This window comes from Sycon ciliatum, chromosome 6 (assembly GCF_964019385.1).
Source record: "Sycon ciliatum chromosome 6, ocSycCili1.1, whole genome shotgun sequence".
In the NCBI taxonomy this organism is placed as follows: domain Eukaryota; kingdom Metazoa; phylum Porifera; class Calcarea; order Leucosolenida; family Sycettidae; genus Sycon; species Sycon ciliatum.
In genome coordinates, this window is record NC_088648.1 from 12,306,383 (window position 1) to 12,329,159 (window position 22,777).

Here is a 22,777-nt window from a genome sequence, read left to right on the forward strand (position 1 = left end):
TTGATTTCATTTTTGGTTTGCTTGTAGGGCGCTGGCACCCACATTCAGTGACTCAGAAAATTTGGCACTGTTGTGAATAGTTTAGTCGCAAAGTGAAGATTCACGGGTAAAAAGCCCCAAACTGTCTGATAGGTTATTTTTGAGCTTTCAGCAGCCCTGGGCGGGTTCTTTAGAGAAATGTAGCTGTTTTTCTTGGTGGACTTGTCTATGTCCAGCTACACAAGGAGATGATGATGGTCATTGTCTGTTTCTGAGCTGCGAACGGGCAGAAAGGTGAGACAATGTGGGATTTTCACCATTTGTGCTGACCTTTGAATTTCAATGTACCTCTCTATAACATGACCCAGCTGTAATGTCATTGGTCGCATTGATTTGATTTTTGGTTTGCTTGTAGGGCGCTGGCACCCATATGCAGTGACCCACAAAATTTGACACTGCTGTGAATAGTTTAGTCGCAAAGTGAAGATTCACGGGTAAAAAGCCCCAAACTGTCAGATAGGTTATTTTTGAGCTTTCAGCAGCCCTGGGCGGGTTCTTTAGAGAAATGTAGCTGTTTTCTTGGTGGACTTGTCTATGTCCAGCTACACAAGGAGATGATGATGGTCATTGTCTGTTTCTGAGCTGCGAACGGGCAGAAAGGTGAGACAATGTGGGATTTTGACCATTTGTGCTGACCTTTGAATTTCAATGTACCTCTCTATAACATGACCCAGCTGTAATGTCATTGGTCGCATTGATTTGATTTTTGGTTTGCTTGTAGGGCGCTGGCACCCATATGCAGTGACCCAGAAAATTTGACACTGCTGTGAATAGTTTAGTCGCAAAGTGAAGATTCACGGGTAAAGAGCCCCAAACTGTCAGATAGGTTATTTTTGAGCTTTCAGCAGCCCTGGGCGAGTTCTTTAGAGAAATGTGGCTGTTTTTCTTGGTGGACTTGTCTATGTCCAGCTACACAAGGAGATGAGGATGGTCATATTCGTTTTCTGAGCTGCGAACGGGCAGAAAGGTGAGAAAATGTGGGATTTTGACCATTTGTGCTGACCTTTGAATTTCAATGTAGGTCTCTATAACGTGACCCAGCTGCATTGTCAATGGTCGCATTAATTTGATTTTTGGTTTGCTTGGAGGGCGCTGGCACCCACATTCAGTGACCTAGAAAATTTGACATTGCTGTAAATAGTTTAGTCGCAAAGTGAAGATTCACGGGTAAATAGCCCCAAACTGTCAGATAGGTTATTTTTGAGCTTTCAGCAGCCCTGGGCGGGTTCTTTAGAGAAATGTAGGTGTTTTTCTTGGTGGACTTGTCTATGTCCAGCTACACAAGGAGATGAGGATGGTCATTGTCCGTTACTGAGCTGCGAACGGGCAGAAAGGTGAGACAATGTGGGATTTTGACCATTTGTGCTGACCTTTGAATTTCAATGTGCCTCTCTATAACACGACCCAGCTGTAATATCATTGGTCGCATTGATTTGATTTTTGGTTTGCTTGGAGGGCGCTGGCACCCACATTCAGTGGTCTAGAAAATTTGACACTGCTGTGAATAGGTTAGTCGCAAAGTGAAGATTCACGGGTAAAAAGCCCCAAACTGTCAGATAGGTTATTTTTGAGCTTTCAGCAGCCCTGGGCGAGTTATTTAGAGAAATGTGGCTGTTTTTCTTGGTGGACTTGTCTATGTCCAGCTACACAAGGAGATGAGGATGGCCATATTCGTTTTGTGAGCTGCGAACGGGCAGAAAGGTGAGAAAATGTCGGATTTTGACCACTTGTGCTGACCTTTGAATTTCAATGTAGGTCTCTATAACGTCACCCAGCTGCATTGTCAATGGTCGCATTGATTTGATTTTTGGTTTGCTTGTAGGGCGCTGGCACCCACATTCAGTGACCTAGAAAATTTGACACTGCTGTGAATAGTTTAGTCGCAAAGTGAAGATTCACGGGTAAAAAGCCCCAAACTGTCAGATAGGTTATTTTTGAGCTTTCAGCAGCCCTGGGCGGGTTCTTTAGAGAAATGTAGCTGTTTTTCTTGGTGGACTTGTCTATGTCCAGCTACACAAGGAGATGATGATGGTCATTGTCTGTTTCTGAGCTGCGAACGTGCAGAAAGGTGAGACAATGTGGGATTTTGACCATTTGTGCTGACCTTTGAATTTCAATGTAGGTCTCTATAACGTGACCCAGCTGCATTGTCAATGGTCGCATTAATTTGATTTTTGGTTTGCTTGGAGGGCGCTGGCACCCACATTCAGTGACCTAGAAAATTTGACATTGCTGTAAATAGTTTAGTCGCAAAGTGAAGATTCACGGGTAAAAAGCCCCAAACTGTCTGATAGGTTATTTTTGAGCTTTCAGCAGCCCTGGGCGGGTTCTTTAGAGAAATGTAGCTGTTTTTCTTGGTGGACTTATCTATGTCCAGCTACACAAGGAGATGATGATGGTCATTGTCTGTTTCTGAGCTGCGAACGGGCAGAAAGGTGAGACAATGTGGGATTTTCACCATTTGTGCTGACCTTTGAATTTCAATGTACCTCTCTATAACATGACCCAGCTGTAATGTCATTGGTCGCATTGATTTGATTTTTGGTTTGCTTGTAGGGCGCTGGCACCCATATGCAGTGACCCAGAAAATTTGACACTGCTGTGAATAGTTTAGTCGCAAAGTGAAGATTCACGGGTAAAAAGCCCCAAACTGTCAGATAGGTTATTTTTGAGCTTTCAGCAGCCCTGGGCGGGTTCTTTAGAGAAATGTAGCTGTTTTTTTTGGTGGACTTGTCTATGTCCAGCTACACAAGGAGATGATGATGGTCATTGTCTGTTTCTGAGCTGCGAACGGGCAGAAAGGTGAGACAATGTGGGATTTTGACCATTTGTGCTGACCTTTGAATTTCAATGTACCTCTCTATAACATGACCCAGCTGTAATGTCATTGGTCGCATTGATTTGATTTTTGGTTTGCTTGTAGAGCGCTGGCGCCCATATGCAGTGACCCAGAAAATTTGACACTGCTGTGAATAGTTTAGTCGCAAAGTGAAGATTCACGGGTAATAAGCCCCAAACTGTCAGATAGGTTATTTTTGAGCTTTCACCAGCCCTGGGCGAGTTGTTTAGAGAAATGTGGCTGTTTTTCTTGGTGGACTTGTCTATGTCCAGCTACACAAGGAGATGAGGATGGTCATATTCTTTTTCTGAGTTGCGAACGGGCAGAATTGTGAGACAATGTGGGATTTTGACCATTTGTGCTGACCTTTGAATTTCAATGTACCTCTCTATAACATGACCCGGCTGTAATGTCATTGGTCGCATTGACTTGATTTTTGGTTTGCTTGTAGGACACTGGCACCCATATGCAGTGACCCAGAAAATTTGACACTGCTGTGAATAGTTTAGTCGCAAAGTGAAGATTCACGGGTAAAAAGCCCCAAACTGTCAGATAGGGTTATTTTTCAGCTTTCAGCAGCCCTGGGCGAGTTCTTTAGAGAAATGTGGCTGTTTTTCTTGGTGGACTTGTCTATGTCCAGCTACACAAGGAGATGAGGATGGTCATATTCGTTTTCTGAGCTGCGAAAGGGCAGAAAGGTGAGACAATGTGGGATTTTGACCATTTGTGCTGACCTTTGAATTTCAATGTACCTCTCTATAACATGACCCAGCTGTAATGTCATTGGTCGCATTGACTTGATTTTTGGTTTGCTTGTAGGGCGCTGGCACCCATATGCAGTGACCCAGAAAATTTGACACTGCTGCGAATAGTTTAGTCGCAAAGTGAAGATTCACGGGTAAAAAGCCCCAAACTGTCAGATAGGTTATTTTTGAGCTTTCAGCAGCCCTGGGCGAGTTCTTTAGAGAAATGTGGCTGTTTTTCTTGGTGGACTTGTCTATGTCCAGCTACACAAGGAGATGAGGATGGTCATATTCGTTTTTTGAGGTGCGAACGGGCAGAAAGGTGAGAAAATGTGGGATTTTGACCATTTGTGCTGACCTTTGAATTTCAATGTAGGTCTCTATAACGTGACCCAGCTGCATTGTCAATGGTCGCATTGATTTGATTTTTGGTTTGCTTGGAGGGCGCTGGCACCCACATTCAGTGGCCGAGAAAATTTGACACTGCTGTGAATAGTTTAGTCGCAAAGTGAAGATTCACGGGTAAAAAGCCCCAAACTGTCAGATAGGTTATTTTTGAGCTTTCAGCAGCCATGGGCGGGTTCTTTAGAGAAATGTAGCTGTTTTTCTTGTTGGACTTGTCTATGTCCAGCTACAGAAGGAGATGAGGAGGGCCATATTCGTTTTCTGCGCTGCGAACGGGCAGAAAGGTGAGACAATGTGGGATTTTGACCATTTGTGCTGACCTTTGAATTTCAATGTACCTCTCTATAACATGACCCAGCTGTAATGTCATTGGTCGCATTGATTTGATTTTTGGTTTGCTTGTAGGGCGCTGGCACCCATATGCAGTGACCCAGAAAATTTGACACTGCTGTGAATAGTTTAGTCGCAAAGAGAAGATTCACGGGTAAAAAGCCCCAAACTGTCAGATAGGTTATTTTTGAGCTTTCAGCAGCCCTGGGCGAGTTCTTTAGAGAAATGTGGCTGTTTTTCTTGGTGGACTTGTCTATGTCCAGCTACACAAGGAGATGAGGATGGTCATATTCCTTTTCTGAGCTGCGAACGGGCAGAAAGGTGAGAAAATGTGGGATTTTGACCATTTGTGCTGACCTTTGAATTTCAATGTAGGTCTCTATAACGTGACCCAGCTGCATTGTCAATGGTCGCATTACTTTGATTTTTGGTTTGCTTGGAGGGCGCTGGCACCCACATTCAGTGACCTAGAAAATTTGACATTGCTGTAAATAGTTTAGTCGCAAAGTGAAGATTCACGGGTAAATAGCCCCAAACTGTCAGATAGGTTATTTTTGAGCTTTCAGCAGCCCTGGGCGGGTTCTTTAGAGAAATGTAGCTGTTTTTCTTGGTGGACTTGTCTATGTCCAGCTACACAAGGAGATGAGGATGGTCATTGTCCGTTACTGAGCTGCGAACGGGCAGAAAGGTGAGACAATGTGAGATTTTCACCATTTGTGCTGACCTTTGAATTTCAATGTGCCTCTCTATAACACGACCCAGCTGTAATAACATTGGTCGCATTGATTTGATTTTTGGTTTGCTTGGAGGGCGCTGGCACCCACATTCAGTGGTCTAGAAAATTTGACACTGCTGTGAATAGTTTAGTCGCAAAGTGAAGATTCACGGGTAAAAAGCCCCAAACTGTCAGATAGGTTATTTTTAAACTTTCAGCAGCCCTGGGCGAGTTATTTAGAGAAATGTGGCTGTTTTTCTTGGTGGACTTGTCTATGTCCAGCTACACAAGGAGATGAGGATGGCCATATTCGTTTTGTGAGCTGCGAACGGGCAGAAAGGTGAGAAAATGTGGGATTTTGACCATTTGTGCTGACCTTTGAATTTCAATGTAGGTCTCTATAAAGTGACCCAGCTGCATTGTCAATGGTCTCATTGATTTGATTTTTGGTTTGCTTGTAGGGCGCTGGCACCCACATTCAGTGACCTAGAAAATTTGACACTGCTGTGAATAGTTTAGTCGCAAAGTGAAGATTCACGGGTAAAAAGCCCCAAACTGTCAGATAGGTTATTTTTGAGCTTTCAGCAGCCCTGGGCGGGTTCTTTAGAGAAATGTAGCTGTTTTTCTTGGTGGACTTGTCTATGTCCAGCTACACAAGGAGATGATGATGGTCATTGTCTGTTTCTGAGCTGCGAACGTGCAGAAAGGTGAGACAATGTGGGATTTTGACCATTTGTGCAGACCTTTGAATTTCAATGTAGGTCTCTATAACGTGACCCAGCTGCATTGTCAATGGTCGCATTAATTTGATTTTTGGTTTGCTTGGAGGGCGCTGGCACCCACATTCAGTGACCTAGAAAATTTGACATTGCTGTAAATAGTTTAGTCGCAAAGTGAAGATTCACGGGTAAATAGCCCCAAACTGTCAGATAGGTTATTTTTGAGCTTTCAGCAGCCCTGGGCGGGTTCTTTAGAGAAACGTAGCTGTTTTTCTTGGTGGACTTGTCTATGTCCAGCTACACAAGGAGATGAGGATGGTCATTGTCCGTTACTGAGCTGCGAACGGGCAGAAAGGTGAGACAATGTGGGATTTTGACCATTTGTGCTGACCTTTGAATTTCAATGTGCCTCTCTATAACACGACCCAGCTGTAATATCATTGGTCGCATTGATTTGATTTTTGGTTTGCTAGGAGGGCGCTGGCACCCACATTCAGTGGTCTAGAAAATTTGACACTGCTGTGAATAGTTTAGTCGCAAAGTGAAGATTCACGGGTGAAAAGCCCCAAACTGTCAGATAGGTTATTTTTGAGCTTTCAGCAGCCCTGGGCGAGTTATTTAGAGAAATGTGGCTGTTTTTCTTGGTGGACTTGTCTATGTCCAGCTACACAAGGAGATGATGATGGTCATTGTCTGTTTCTGAGCTGCAAACGGGCAGAAAGGTGAGACAATGTGGGATTTTGACCATTTGTGCTGACCTTTGAATTGCAATGTACCTCTCTATAACATGACCCAGCTGTAATGTCATTGGTCGCATTGATTCGATTTTTGGTTTGCTTGAAGGGCGCTGGCACCCATATGCAGTGACCCAGAAAATTTGACACTGCTGTGAATAGTTTAGTCGCAAAGTGAAGATTCACGGGTAAAAAGCCCCAAAGTGTCAGATAGGTTATTTTTGAGCTTTCAGCAGCCCTGGGCGGGTTCTTTAGAGAAATGTAGCTGTTTTTCTTGGTGGACTTGTCTATGTCCAGCTACACAAGGAGATGATGATGGTCATTGTCTGTTTCTGAGCTGCGAACGGGCAGAAAAGTGAGAGAATGTGGGATTTGAACCATTTGCGCTGACCTTTGAATTTCAATGTAGGTCTCTATAACATGACCCAGCTGTAATGTCATTGTTCGCATTTATTTGATTTTTGGTTTGCTTGTAGGGCACTGGCACCCATATGCAGTGACCCAGAAAATTTGACACTGCTGTGAATAGTTTAGTCGCAAAGAGAAGATTCACGGGTAAAAAGCCCCAAACTGTCAGATAGGTTATTTTTGAGCTTTCAGCAGCCCTGGGCGAGTTCTTTAGAGAAATGTGGCTGTTTTTCTTGGTGGACTTGTCTATGTCCAGCTACAGAAGGAGATGAGGATGGCCATATTCGTTTTCTGAACTGCGAACGGGCAGAAAGGTGAGACAATGTGGGATTTTGACCATTTGTGGTGACCTTTGAATTTCAATGTAGGTCTCTATAACGTGACCCAGCTGCATTGTCAATGATCGCATTGGTTTGATTTTTGGTTTGCTTGTAGGGCGCTGGCACCCACATTCAGTGACCGAGAAAATTTGACACTGCTGTGAATAGTTTAGTCGCAAAGTGAAAATTGACGGGTAAAAAGCCCCAAACTGTCAGATAGGTTATTTTTGAGCTCTCAGCAGCCCTGGGCGGGTTCTTTAGAGAAATGTAGCTGTTTTTCTTGGTGGACTTGTCTATGTCCAGCTACACAAGGAGATGATGATGGTCATTGTCTGTTTCTGAGCTGCGAACGGGCAGAAAGGTGAGACAATGTGGGATTTTGACCATTTGTGCTGACCTTTGAATTTCAATGTACCTCTCTATAACATGACCCAGCTGTAATATCATTGGTCGCATTGATTTGATTTTTGGTTTGCTTGTAGGGCGCTGCATCCATGTTTCCCTCGTGCCAGGCCACGAGTTCCCAATTAACTGTGGGTCGCAGCACGGCTGGAAAAAATCCTTCCGCTTCCAAGCAGGACTTGAACCTGGTACCCTCTGTTTCTCAATCATGGTCTTAGACCATCCCACTATGCCTGCCTGCCTGCCTGCCTGCATGGATGCAGTGAATGGGATTTCGGTCTTTGACCACTTTGTGGTGGGTCTGATCTACTCACCTCCCACCGTTTAGGAGCTGCATCTGCGCCTTGATCCAAGAGGGTGGTGGCGTTCCTGCGGATGCGGAAAACTGGGCCTTTGGCCGAGTCTCACGCGAACCGTGAAATTTTTTTTTTTTTTTTTTTTTTTGTAGGGCGCTGGCACCCATATGCAGTGACCCAGAAAATTTGACACTGCTGTGAATAGTTTAGTCGCAAAGTGAAGATTCACGGGTAAAAAGCCCCAAGCTGTCAGATAGGTTATTTTTGAGCTTTCAGCAGCCCTGGGCGAGTTCTTTAGAGAAATGTGGCTGTTTTTCTTGGTGGACTTGTCTATGTCCAGCTACACAAGGAGATAAGGATGATCATATTCGTTTTCTGAGCTGCGAACGGGCAGAAAGGTGAGACAATGTGGGATTTTGACCATTTGTGCTGACCTTTGAATTTCAATGTACCTCTCTATAACATGACCCAGCTGTAATGTCATTGGTCGCATTGATTTGATTTTTGGTTTGCTTGTAGGGCGCTGGCACCCATATGCAGTGACCCAGAAAATTTGACACTGCTGTGAATAGTTTAGTCGCAAAGTGAAGATTCACGGGTAAAAAGCCCCAAACTGTCAGATAGGTTATTTTTGAGCTTTCAGCAGCCCTGGGCGGGTTCTTTAGAGAAATGTAGCTGTTTTTCTTGGTGGACTTGTCTATGTCCAGCTACACAAGGAGATGATGATGGTCATTGTCTGTTTCTGAGCTGCGAACGGGCAGAAAGGTGAGACAATGTGGGATTTTGACCATTTGTGCTGACCTTTGAATTTCAATGTACCTCTCTATAACATGACCCAGCTGTAATGTCATTGGTCGCATTGGTTTGATTTTTGGTTTGCTGGTAGGGCGCTGGCACCCATATGCAGTGACCCAGAAAATTTGACACTGCTGTGAATAGTTTAGTCGCAAAGTGAAGATTCACGGGTAAAAAGCCCCAAACTGTCAGATAGGTTATTTTTGAGCTTTCAGCAGCCCTGGGCGAGTTCTTTAGAGAAATGTGGCTGTTTTTCTTGGTGGACTTGTCTATGTCCAGCTACACAAGGAGATGAGGATGGTCATATTCGTTTTCTGAGCTGCGAACGGGCAGAAAGGTGAGAAAATGTGGGATTTTGACCATTTGTGCTGACCTTTGAATTTCAATGTAGGTCTCTATAACGTGACCCAGCTGCATTGTCAATGGTCGCATTAATTTGATTTTTGGTTTTCTTGGAGGGCGCTGGCACCCACATTCAGTGACCTAGAAAATTTGACATTGCTGTAAATAGTTTAGTCGCAAAGTGAAGATTCACGGGTAAATAGCCCCAAACTGTCAGATAGGTTATTTTTGAGCTTTCAGCAGCCCTGGGCGGGTTCTTTAGAGAAATGTAGCTGTTTTTCTTGGTGGACTTGTCTATGTCCAGCTACACAAGGAGATGAGGATGGTCATTGTCCGTTACTGAGCTGCGAACGGGCAGAAAGGTGAGACAATGTGGGATTTTGACCATTTGTGCTGACCTTTGAATTTCAATGTGCCTCTCTATAACACGACCCAGCTGTAATATCATTGGTCGCATTGATTTGATTTTTGGTTTGCTTGGAGGGCGCTGGCACCCACATTCAGTGGTCTAGAAAATTTGACAATGCTGTGAATAGTTTAGTCGCAAAGTGAAGATTCACGGGTAAAAAGCCCCAAACTGTCAGATAGGTTATTTTTGAGCTTTCAGCAGCCCTGGGCGAGTTCTTTAGAGAAATGTGGCTGTTTTTCTTGGTGGACTTGTCTATGTCCAGCTACACAAGGAGATGAGGATGGCCATATTCGTTTTGTGAGCTGCGAACGGGCAGAAAGGTGAGAAAATGTCGGATTTTGACCATTTGTGCTGACCTTTGAATTTCAATGTAGGTCTCTATAAAGTGACCCAGCTGCATTGTCAATGGTCGCATTGATTTGATTTTTGGTTTGCTTGTAGGGCGCTGGCACCCACATTCAGTGACCTAGAAAATTTGACACTGCTGTGAATAGTTTAGTCGCAAAGTGAAGATTCACGGGTAAAAAGCCCCAAACTGTCAGATAGGTTATTTTTGAGCTTTCAGCAGCCCTGAGCGGGTTCTTTAGAGAAATGTGGCTGTTTTTCTTGGTGGACTTGTCTATGTCCAGCTACACAAGGAGATGATGATGGTCATTGTCTGTTTCTGAGCTGCGAACGTGCAGAAAGGTGAGACAATGTGGGATTTTGACCATTTGTGCTGACCTTTGAATTTCAATGTAGGTCTCTATAACGTGACCCAGCTGCATTGTCAATGGTCGCATTAATTTGATTTTTGGTTTGCTTGGAGGGCGCTGGCACCCACATTCAGTGACCTAGAAAATTTGACATTGCTGTAAATAGTTTAGTCGCAAAGTGAAGATTCACGGGTGAAAAGCCCCAAACTGTCTGATAGGTTATTTTTGAGCTTTCAGCAGCCCTGGGCGGGTTCTTTAGAGAAATGTAGCTGTTTTTCTTGGTGGACTTGTCTATGTCCAGCTACACAAGGAGATGATGATGGTCATTGTCTGTTTCTGAGCTGCGAACGGGCAGAAAAGTGAGAGAATGTGGGATTTGAACCATTTGCGCTGACCTTTGAATTTCAATGTAGGTCTCTATAACATGACCCAGCTGTAATGTCATTGTTCGCATTTATTTGATTTTTGGTTTGCTTGTAGGGCACTGGCACCCATATGCAGTGACCCAGAAAATTTGACACTGCTGTGAATAGTTTAGTCGCAAAGAGAAGATTCACGGGTAAAAAGCCCCAAACTGTCAGATAGGTTATTTTTGAGCTTTCAGCAGCCCTGGGCGAGTTCTTTAGAGAAATGTGGCTGTTTTTCTTGGTGGACTTGTCTATGTCCAGCTACAGAAGGAGATGAGGATGGCCATATTCGTTTTCTGAACTGCGAACGGGCAGAAAGGTGAGACAATGTGGGATTTTGACCATTTGTGGTGACCTTTGAATTTCAATGTAGGTCTCTATAACGTGACCCAGCTGCATTGTCAATGATCGCATTGGTTTGATTTTTGGTTTGCTTGTAGGGCGCTGGCACCCACATTCAGTGACCGAGAAAATTTGACACTGCTGTGAATAGTTTAGTCGCAAAGTGAAAATTGACGGGTAAAAAGCCCCAAACTGTCAGATAGGTTATTTTTGAGCTCTCAGCAGCCCTGGGCGGGTTCTTTAGAGAAATGTAGCTGTTTTTCTTGGTGGACTTGTCTATGTCCAGCTACACAAGGAGATGATGATGGTCATTGTCTGTTTCTGAGCTGCGAACGGGCAGAAAGGTGAGACAATGTGGGATTTTGACCATTTGTGCTGACCTTTGAATTTCAATGTACCTCTCTATAACATGACCCAGCTGTAATATCATTGGTCGCATTGATTTGATTTTTGGTTTGCTTGTAGGGCGCTGCATCCATGTTTCCCTCGTGCCAGGCCACGAGTTCCCAATTAACTGTGGGTCGCAGCACGGCTGGAAAAAATCCTTCCGCTTCCAAGCAGGACTTGAACCTGGTACCCTCTGTTTCTCAATCATGGTCTTAGACCATCCCACTATGCCTGCCTGCCTGCCTGCCTGCATGGATGCAGTGAATGGGATTTCGGTCTTTGACCACTTTGTGGTGGGTCTGATCTACTCACCTCCCACCGTTTAGGAGCTGCATCTGCGCCTTGATCCAAGAGGGTGGTGGCGTTCCTGCGGATGCGGAAAACTGGGCCTTTGGCCGAGTCTCACGCGAACCGTGAAATTTTTTTTTTTTTTTTTTTTTTGTAGGGCGCTGGCACCCATATGCAGTGACCCAGAAAATTTGACACTGCTGTGAATAGTTTAGTCGCAAAGTGAAGATTCACGGGTAAAAAGCCCCAAGCTGTCAGATAGGTTATTTTTGAGCTTTCAGCAGCCCTGGGCGAGTTCTTTAGAGAAATGTGGCTGTTTTTCTTGGTGGACTTGTCTATGTCCAGCTACACAAGGAGATAAGGATGATCATATTCGTTTTCTGAGCTGCGAACGGGCAGAAAGGTGAGACAATGTGGGATTTTCACCATTTGTGCTGACCTTTGAATTTCAATGTACCTCTCTATAACATGACCCAGCTGTAATGTCATTGGTCGCATTGATTTGATTTTTGGTTTGCTTGTAGGGCGCTGGCACCCATATGCAGTGACCCAGAAAATTTGACACTGCTGTGAATAGTTTAGTCGCAAAGTGAAGATTCACGGGTAAAAAGCCCCAAACTGTCAGATAGGTTATTTTTGAGCTTTCAGCAGCCCTGGGCGGGTTCTTTAGAGAAATGTAGCTGTTTTTCTTGGTGGACTTGTCTATGTCCAGCTACACAAGGAGATGATGATGGTCATTGTCTGTTTCTGAGCTGCGAACGGGCAGAAAGGTGAGACAATGTGGGATTTTGACCATTTGTGCTGACCTTTGAATTTCAATGTACCTCTCTATAACATGACCCAGCTGTAATGTCATTGGTCGCATTGGTTTGATTTTTGGTTTGCTGGTAGGGCGCTGGCACCCATATGCAGTGACCCAGAAAATTTGACACTGCTGTGAATAGTTTAGTCGCAAAGTGAAGATTCACGGGTAAAAAGCCCCAAACTGTCAGATAGGTTATTTTTGAGCTTTCAGCAGCCCTGGGCGAGTTCTTTAGAGAAATGTGGCTGTTTTTCTTGGTGGACTTGTCTATGTCCAGCTACACAAGGAGATGAGGATGGTCATATTCGTTTTCTGAGCTGCGAACGGGCAGAAAGGTGAGAAAATGTGGGATTTTGACCATTTGTGCTGACCTTTGAATTTCAATGTAGGTCTCTATAACGTGACCCAGCTGCATTGTCAATGGTCGCATTAATTTGATTTTTGGTTTTCTTGGAGGGCGCTGGCACCCACATTCAGTGACCTAGAAAATTTGACATTGCTGTAAATAGTTTAGTCGCAAAGTGAAGATTCACGGGTAAATAGCCCCAAACTGTCAGATAGGTTATTTTTGAGCTTTCAGCAGCCCTGGGCGGGTTCTTTAGAGAAATGTAGCTGTTTTTCTTGGTGGACTTGTCTATGTCCAGCTACACAAGGAGATGAGGATGGTCATTGTCCGTTACTGAGCTGCGAACGGGCAGAAAGGTGAGACAATGTGGGATTTTGACCATTTGTGCTGACCTTTGAATTTCAATGTGCCTCTCTATAACACGACCCAGCTGTAATATCATTGGTCGCATTGATTTGATTTTTGGTTTGCTTGGAGGGCGCTGGCACCCACATTCAGTGGTCTAGAAAATTTGACAATGCTGTGAATAGTTTAGTCGCAAAGTGAAGATTCACGGGTAAAAAGCCCCAAACTGTCAGATAGGTTATTTTTGAGCTTTCAGCAGCCCTGGGCGAGTTCTTTAGAGAAATGTGGCTGTTTTTCTTGGTGGACTTGTCTATGTCCAGCTACACAAGGAGATGAGGATGGCCATATTCGTTTTGTGAGCTGCGAACGGGCAGAAAGGTGAGAAAATGTCGGATTTTGACCATTTGTGCTGACCTTTGAATTTCAATGTAGGTCTCTATAAAGTGACCCAGCTGCATTGTCAATGGTCGCATTGATTTGATTTTTGGTTTGCTTGTAGGGCGCTGGCACCCACATTCAGTGACCTAGAAAATTTGACACTGCTGTGAATAGTTTAGTCGCAAAGTGAAGATTCACGGGTAAAAAGCCCCAAACTGTCAGATAGGTTATTTTTGAGCTTTCAGCAGCCCTGAGCGGGTTCTTTAGAGAAATGTGGCTGTTTTTCTTGGTGGACTTGTCTATGTCCAGCTACACAAGGAGATGATGATGGTCATTGTCTGTTTCTGAGCTGCGAACGTGCAGAAAGGTGAGACAATGTGGGATTTTGACCATTTGTGCTGACCTTTGAATTTCAATGTAGGTCTCTATAACGTGACCCAGCTGCATTGTCAATGGTCGCATTAATTTGATTTTTGGTTTGCTTGGAGGGCGCTGGCACCCACATTCAGTGACCTAGAAAATTTGACATTGCTGTAAATAGTTTAGTCGCAAAGTGAAGATTCACGGGTGAAAAGCCCCAAACTGTCTGATAGGTTATTTTTGAGCTTTCAGCAGCCCTGGGCGGGTTCTTTAGAGAAATGTAGCTGTTTTTCTTGGTGGACTTGTCTATGTCCAGCTACACAAGGAGATGATGATGGTCATTGTCTGTTTCTGAGCTGCGAACGGGCAGAAAGGTGAGACAATGTGGGATTTTCACCATTTGTGCTGACCTTTGAATTTCAATGTACCTCTCTATAACATGACCCAGCTGTAATGTCATTGGTCGCATTGATTTGATTTTTGGTTTGCTTGTAGGGCGCTGGCACCCATATGCAGTGACCCAGAAAATTTGACACTGCTGTGAATAGTTTAGTCGCAAAGTGAAGATTCACGGGTAAAAAGCCCCAAACTGTCAGATAGGTTATTTTTGAGCTTTCAGCAGGCCTGGGCGGGTTCTTTAGAGAAATGTAGCTGCTTTTCTTGGTGGACTTGTCTATGTCCAGCTACACAAGGAGATGAGGATGGTCATTGTCCGTTACTGAGCTGCGAACGGGCAGAAAGGTGAGACAATGTGGGATTTTGACCATTTGTGCTGACCTTTGAATTTCAATGTACCTCTCTATAACATGACCCAGCTGTAATGTCATTGGTCGCATTGACTTGATTTTTGGTTTGCTTGTAGGGCGCTGACACCCATATGCAGTGACCCAGAAAATTTGACACTGCTGTGAATAGTTTAGTCGCAAAGTGAAGATTCACGGGTAAAAAGCCCCAAACTGTCAGATAGGTTATTTTTCATCTTTCAGCGGCCCTGGGCGAGTTCTTTAGAGAAATGTGGCTGTTTTTCTTGGTGGACTTGTCTATGTCCAGCTACAGATGGAGATAAGGATGGCCATATTCGTTTTCTGAGCTGTGAACGGGCAGAAAGGTGAGAAAATGTGGGATTTTGACCATTTGTGCTGACCTTTGAATTTCAATGTAGGTCTCTATAACGTGACCCAGCTGCATTGTCAATTATCGCATTGGTTTGATTTTTGGTTTGCTTGTAGGGCGCTGGCACCCACATTCAGTGACCTAGAAAATTTGACACTGCTGTGAATAGTTTAGTCGCAAAGTGAAGATTCACGGGTGAAAAGCCCGAAACTGTCAGATAGGTTACTTTTGAGGTTTCAGCAGCCCTGGGCGGGTTCTTTAGAGAAATGTAGCTGTTTTTCTTGGTGGACTTGTCTATGTCCAGCTACACAAGGAGATGATGATGGTCATTGTCTGTTTCTGAGCTGCGAACGGGCAGAAAGGTGAGACAATGTGGGATTTTGACCATTTGTGCTGACCTTTGAATTGCAATGTACCTCTCTATAACATGACCCAGCTGTAATGTCATTGGTCGCATCGATTCGATTTTTGGTTTGCTTGTAGGGCGCTGGCACCCATATGCAGTGACCCAGAAAATTTGACACTGCTGTGAATAGTTTAGTCGCAAAGTGAAGATTCACGGGTAAAAAGCCCCAAAGTGTCAGATAGGTTATTTTTGAGCTTTCAGCAGCCCTGGGCGGTTTCTTTAGAGAAATGTAGCTGTTTTTCTTGGTGGACTTGTCTATGTCCAGCTACACAAGGAGATGATGATGGTCATTGTCTGTTTCTGAGCTGCGAACGGGCAGAAAAGTGAGAGAATGTGGGATTTGGACCATTTGCGCTGAACTTTCAATTTCAATGTACCTCTCTATAACATGACCCAGCTGTAATGTCATTGTTCGCATTGATTTGATTTTTGGTTTGCTTGTAGGGCACTGGCACCCATATGCAGTGACCCAGAAAATTTGACACTGCTGTGAATAGTTTAGTCGCAAAGTGAAGATTCACGGGTAAAAAGCCCCAAACTGTCAGATAGGTTATTTTTGAGCTTTCAGCAGCCCTGGGCGAGTTCTTTAGAGAAATGTGGCTGTTTTTCTTGGTGGACTTGTCTATGTCCAGCTACAAAAGGATATGAGGATGGTCATATTCGTTTTCTGAGCTGCGAACGGGCAGAAAGGTGAGAAAATGTCGGATTTTGACCATTTGTGCTGACCTTTGAATTTCAATGTAGGTCTCTATAACGTGACCCAGCTGCATTGTCAATGGTCGCATTGATTTGATTTTTGGTTTGCTTGTAGGGCGCTGGCACCCACATTCAGTGACCCAGAAAATTTGGCACCGCTGTGAATAGTTTAGTCGCAAAATGAAGATTCACGGGTAAAAAGCCCCAAACTGTCAGATAGGTTATTTTTGAGCTTTCAGCAGCCCTGGGCGAATTCTTTAGAGAAATGTGGCTTTTTTTCTTGGTGGACTTGTCTATGTCCAGCTACAGAAGGAGATGAGGATGGCCATATTCGTTTTCTGAGCTGCGAACGGGCAGAAAGGTGAGACAATTTGGGATTTTGACCATTTGTGCTGACCTTTGAATTTCAATGTAGGTCTCTATAACGTAACCCAGCTGCATTGTAAATGATCGCATTGGTTTGATTTTTGGTTTGCTTGTAGGGCGCTGGCACCCACATTCAGTGACCTAGAAAATTTGACACTGCTGTGAATAGTTTAGTCGCAAAGTGAAAATTGACGGGTAAAAAGCCCCAAACTGTCAGATAGGTTATTTTTGAGCTCTCAGCAGCCCTGGGCGGGTTCTTTAGAGAAATGTAGCTGTTTTTCTTGGTGGACTTGTCTATGTCCAGCTACACAAGGAGATGATGATGGTCATTGTCTGTTTCTGAGCTGCGAACGGGCAGAAAGGTGAGACAATGTGGGATTTTGACCATTTGTGCTGACCTTTGAATTTCAATGTAACAGTTACCTCTCTATAACATGACCCAGCTGTAATATCATTGGTCGCATTGATTTGATTTTTGGTTTGCTTGTAGGGCGCTGGCACCCATATGCAGTGACCCAGAAAATTTGACACTGCTGTGAATAGTTTAGTCGCAAAGTGAAGATTCACGGGTAAAAAGCCCCAAACTGTCAGATAGGTTATTTTTGAGCTTTCAGCAGCCCTGGGCGAGTTCTTTAGAGAAATGTGGCTGTTTTTCTTGGTGGACTTGTCTATGTCCAGCTACACAAGGAGATAAGGATGGTCATATTCGTTTTCTGAGCTGCGAACGGGCAGAAAGGTGAGAAAATGTGGGATTTTGACCATTTGTGCTGACCTTTGAATTTCAATGTAGGTCTCTATAACGTGACCCAGCTGCATTGTCAATGGTCGCATTGATTTTATTTTTGGTTTGCTTGGAGGGCGCTGGCACCCCCATTCAGTGACCTATAAAATTTGACACTGCTGTGAATATTTTAGTCGCAAAGTGAAGATTCACGGGTAAAAAGCCCCAAACTGTCAGATAGGTTATTTTTGAGCTTTCAGCAGCCCTGGGCGGGTTCTTTAGAGAAATGTAGCTGTTTTTCTTGGTGGACTTGTCTATGTCCAGCTACATAAGCAGATGATGATGGTCATAGTCTGTTTCTGAGCTGCGAATGCGCAGAAAGGTGAGACAATGTGGGATTTTGACCATTTGTGCTGACCTTTGAATTTCAATGTACCTCTCTATAACATGACCCAGCTGTAATGTCAGTGGTTGCATTGATTTGAGCTTTGGTTTGCTTGTAGGGCGCTGGCACCCACATTCAGTGACCCAGAAAATTTGGCACTGCTGTGAATAGTTTAGTCGCAAAGTGAAGATTCACGGGTAAAAAGCCCCAAACTGTCAGATAGGTTATTTTTGAGCTTTCAGCAGCCCTGGGCGAGTTCTTTAGAGAAATGTGGCTGTTTTTCTTGTTGGACTTGTCTATGTCCAGCTACACAAGGAGATGAGGATGGTCATATTCGTTTTCTGAGCTGCGAACGGGCAGAAAGGTGAGAAAATGTCGGTTATCACCCACACGCACATCAAGCAAGTGGAAGTTGGGGTTGCCGAGCTGCTGCGGCTGGATCATATAAAGTGTTTTGTAACAGAATTTGTAATCAGCGAATTGTTTGCAACAATGCATTTATACCCGGCGGCCCCGCAAAGCGGGATTGTAGAAAATTCTGTAACAATGCTGGTAGATGGCAGGCAGTGCAAGAGATTAAGGCCAATGATCCTAACTAATGCTGTTGTGCCCTTGTGGGGCACGGCTGTGCGCAGGTAGTCAAATGACTGCTGGTCAAATGACTGCTGGGACCGGACGGTCCTGCTGTATGCTGGGGCCAATTGGCCCGGCTGCTGGACACAATGTGTCTATGCTGGGACCATGTGGTCCTAACTAATGCTGCTGTGCCCATGTGGGGCACGGCTGTGCGCAGGTAGTCAAATGACTGCTGGGACCGGACGGTCCTGCTGTATGCTGGGGCCAATTGGCCCGGCTGCTGGACACAATGTGTCTATGCAGGGACCATGTGGTCCTAACTAATGCTGCTGTGCCCATGTGGGGCACGGCTGTGCGCAGGTAGTCAAATGACTGCTGGGACCGGACGGTCCTGCTGTATGCTGGGGCCAATTGGCCCGGCTGCTGGACACAATGTGTCTATGCTGGGACCAGCTGGTCCTGCTGGGACCATGTGGTCCTGCTGCTGGGCAGCGCGTGCCGCCAGTGCTTGAAAGCTCATGCAGAGTATTGTTCCAAAATGAATTCAGCTGAGGGGCTTTGCTTGCTTCCCCCCTTTCTGGAGGCGCTAGAACTTAGAAGTGGGTTGTGGTGGGCGGGAGAAAATTCGCACAACACTGCTGATATTGCAAGCCAAGGTGCTCAAACAAATTTGTTTGCATAGAAAGGTCTCGCTGCTGTTCTCTGCCAGCAAGGCTGCGAGTCCCACGCTGGCGCATGTGCCATTTTCCCACGCTTGGGGACGATGTACGATGACAGCCGGCGTTGCGGACTGCCTGCGAGGCGCTGGCCGCGAGTGCTTCTGTGGCATGATAACTTTGGTTTGCCCGTTGCAAACCTACATTTATCACCCACACGCACATCAAGCAAGTGGAAGTTGGGGTTGCCGAGCTGCTGCGGCTGGATCATATAAAGTGTTTTGTAACAGAATTTGTAATCAGCGAATTGTTTGCAACAATGCATTTATACCCGGCGGCCCCGCAAAGCGGGATTGTAGAAAATTCTGTAACAATGCTGGTAGATGGCAGGCAGTGCAAGAGATTAAGGCCAATGATCCTAACTAATGCTGTTGTGCCCTTGTGGGGCACGGCTGTGCGCAGGTAGTCAAATGACTGCTGGTCAAATGACTGCTGGGACCGGACGGTCCTGCTGTATGCTGGGGCCAATTGGCCCGGCTGCTGGACACAATGTGTCTATGCTGGGACCATGTGGTCCTAACTAATGCTGCTGTGCCCATGTGGGGCACGGCTGTGCGCAGGTAGTCAAATGACTGCTGGGACCGGACGGTCCTGCTGTATGCTGGGGCCAATTGGCCCGGCTGCTGGACACAATGTGTCTATGCTGGGACCATGTGGTCCTAACTAATGCTGCTGTGCCCATGTGGGGCACGGCTGTGCGCAGGTAGTCAAATGACTGCTGGGACCGGACGGTCCTGCTGTATGCTGGGGCCAATTGGCCCGGCTGCTGGACACAATGTGTCTATGCTGGGACCAGCTGGTCCTGCTGGGACCATGTGGTCCTGCTGCTGGGCAGCGCGTGCCGCCAGTGCTTGAAAGCTCATGCAGAGAATTGTGCCAAAATGAATTCAGCTGAGGGGCTTTGCTTGCTTCCCCAAGAAGAGTCAGTGGTTAGTGGCAACCCCGCTTATACACACTGCTCTTAGCCATATTTTCTTTCTTGCTTTCTTTCCGCGGTTGAGTAAACGCTGTGCTACATGCATGCAGATAGGCTTAGCAGTGACAGTGCGCAACACAATGCGTTAAAGAGTTTGAGTATGTGGTCCAGGCTGGAGCAGAGATCCATAATCGGGCAAGCTGCTGAGAGGTCATATTCTCACATAAGGGGGTGGGGAGTGCTTAGAGTATTTTGGGCAGGATTGATACAAAAACAGTGCCCAGCAGCACGCGCATGCACACATGGCAGTGTAGCCGGCTCATTGCTGGCCAGTAGGCAGGCCAGCCGGCACACGGAGGTACGTTTTGTACATGTCACTAGCCCAGCGGCCGGCCTTCTGGAGCTGCCAAGCTGAGGCATTCCTTCCGGCCATTGCAGTAGCCCCGCCAATCCTGAGGGAGTGACTGCTAACACCCGGATCTAGGGCTCTCGTCATCCAGTAGTTCACATCTTTGACTGTGAAATATTGCCCACTTCGGAATATGAACAGCGGTGACGTCGTTGGCGTTGCGTGGCGGATAGCGTGGTACTTGTGCATTGCTTGGACAGGGCAGAGCTGGCTGCCGGACCATGGCTGCAAGATGACTTGCCCCCAGTGCCACGTTGGGAGGTCTTCGTTATCCCGAGTCGTATGCTGATCTGAGTCCCAGTGAGTGAGACTTGACCCAGGGTCAGAGTGCGGCCATTCGAAGCGGAGCGGGGAGAGGCGGCAGTATCCTCGCTCACTATGAGCAATCCCGCAAAGGCTGTCATGAAGGTGGCCCAGAGCATGCACCTGTCCGATTCGCAGTAGTGGGAGCGCTGGATCACGGTCAAGAGCTGCTGCAGGTCTGATTGGGTGATAGCCTGGCGTTGACATTGTGTCGGTGCTGCTTGCTGGCGGTGCTGCCATTGCTGACGCTCCGCTCCCTTCAGGGCTGCTGTAACTCTATCGTGCTGAGTTGTGTGTGACGGCCCACCATGGCAGAGGAGGTAATACCTCACGGCGGATACATTTACTCGGATGGTTGCGCTAGATCTGTGACTGGGTACGCAGTGGGTGATGAATGCAAGTAAGTCATTTACCGACGGCCTACTCGGCTGGCATCCCAGTTGTGTACACAGCTTCAGATACGCCCCAGACCCTGGCGGGTATGTGCGGGCAGAACTTGGGGCTACTGAGTCCCTAATTAGGTCGCCGGCCTTTATCAGTAGCGTCTGACGGAGATGATGTGCTCTATTGAAGTAGTCTGTTTGTTGGCGTTGGGCAGCATGATGCGCCCATTGTTCTCCCCATAAAGAGAGCGCAATGGCAATTGGGTAGAGTTCCCGCCAGATAATGCTGCGAAATAGGCCATCCGACTGGTCTGCTGACCATGTGCCATAGAACCGTGCTGTGTTGTAAAGCCCTCCGAAACCGACGCCAGGCGTGTCAGTGAAGAGCTGAAGACTGGGGGACTTGGACCAACTGATGTCTCTGAATAGGGCAATGCCATTCCATGGGAGCGCCGATTCGAGCAACTAGTATGATAGCTCTGCTCGGGACCGCTAGAGCTGAGCTGGCAAATGACTCCGCATGGAGCAAATGACTCCGCATGGAGCCGGCAAATGACTCCGCATGGAGCCGCCAATGACTCTGAGTAGAGCCACCTAATGCTAAATATAAAGGTATGCATGACAGTTGAGAGCATATATTCTCATGGATTGTAAGAATACATTCTCGCGCCACATATATACTGGTACACACAGATTATAGACAGCAATAGCGACAACACGCAAATTGAAGGGTAGTTGGCCGCAGCCAGATGTGAATCGAAGCACGAGTGAGGCATGAAAGCAAGCACTGAGAACAGAGTGTGTCTCAAATGGGAAAGATGTGCATGCGGATAACAGAAATAGGCCATGATGCAGAACCACTTGGGACCGTCAGATTAATTTTCCTGGACCGAGCCAGCCGGGAAAAAACCCTCGCGCCGACGGACGCAGTAGTGAGGGAAAAAACCGGGTGTATAACCCCAATGGCGATTTGGCATCATGTAGGCATGGCAAGCACATATTGGCAAGAGATAAAGAACACGCCCGATGCCGTATATGCAACCGAAACATGTTGAGCGAGAAATACAACGTCATGTGTGCGCCAGAAACGTGAGTTGAGGTAACGGGTGGGAGGTTGGGAAGGAAAGTGTGTGGGAACAAATGTTCCGCAAGTTGCATGCTCCAGAGTCAAAACAGCAATGACAGTGCAAGAGACACGACTAGCGCATGCGCACGGGTCGGACCAGCTTCCGCGGCTGAAAGATGCATGATCAAGCGATGCCCACCCGATTTATTTGGCATGACACCAAGACATGCCCTCTTGCCCCAGGTGAGCATCCACAACATCAGGGTAGTCAAAAGCTGATCTAAGATTCTTGCTGAGGGTAGAATGCTTAACACCCTTAGGACGTGATGCTGGTCTACCAACAGTTTGTTCAGGTAGTGTGTGCGTTGCATGCCTACAATGATGGACAACACTGCCCACGCTTCGGCCCAGGCCACTGTCTATACTCGACTCTCGCTGTTTTTGCTATGCTGGGGCCAGCACTACTGACCCATCCGAGTCGTTCTCGAGCCTGAAACGTTTGGCTGAGGGTTCAGCGGGCACTGCTGAGGGGCGCAGGAGCCTGAGGAGGAGTGCTAAATCTACGAACTCCCCTCGCAGCACTTTCTCCACCACTCTCGGCCACATGTGCAACACACAGGGGCCGGGGACGGGTGTGGGCATGTGGTGGAGATGCATGTACAGGCACGTCAGAGTCAAGCCTACCTCAGTAGTACCTGCCGAGTTCAGGTCTTGTGCGCAGGCGATATCAGCATCCGGCTCGCCAGAGTCGTCCCCGGAAATGGCTTCTCGGATGGAGGATCTAGGAGCGGATTAGCTCGCGGATCTCCTGGTGCTGCTGTTTGAAAACGACTCATGATAGGCTAGCTAGAAAATTCGCACAACACTGCTGATAT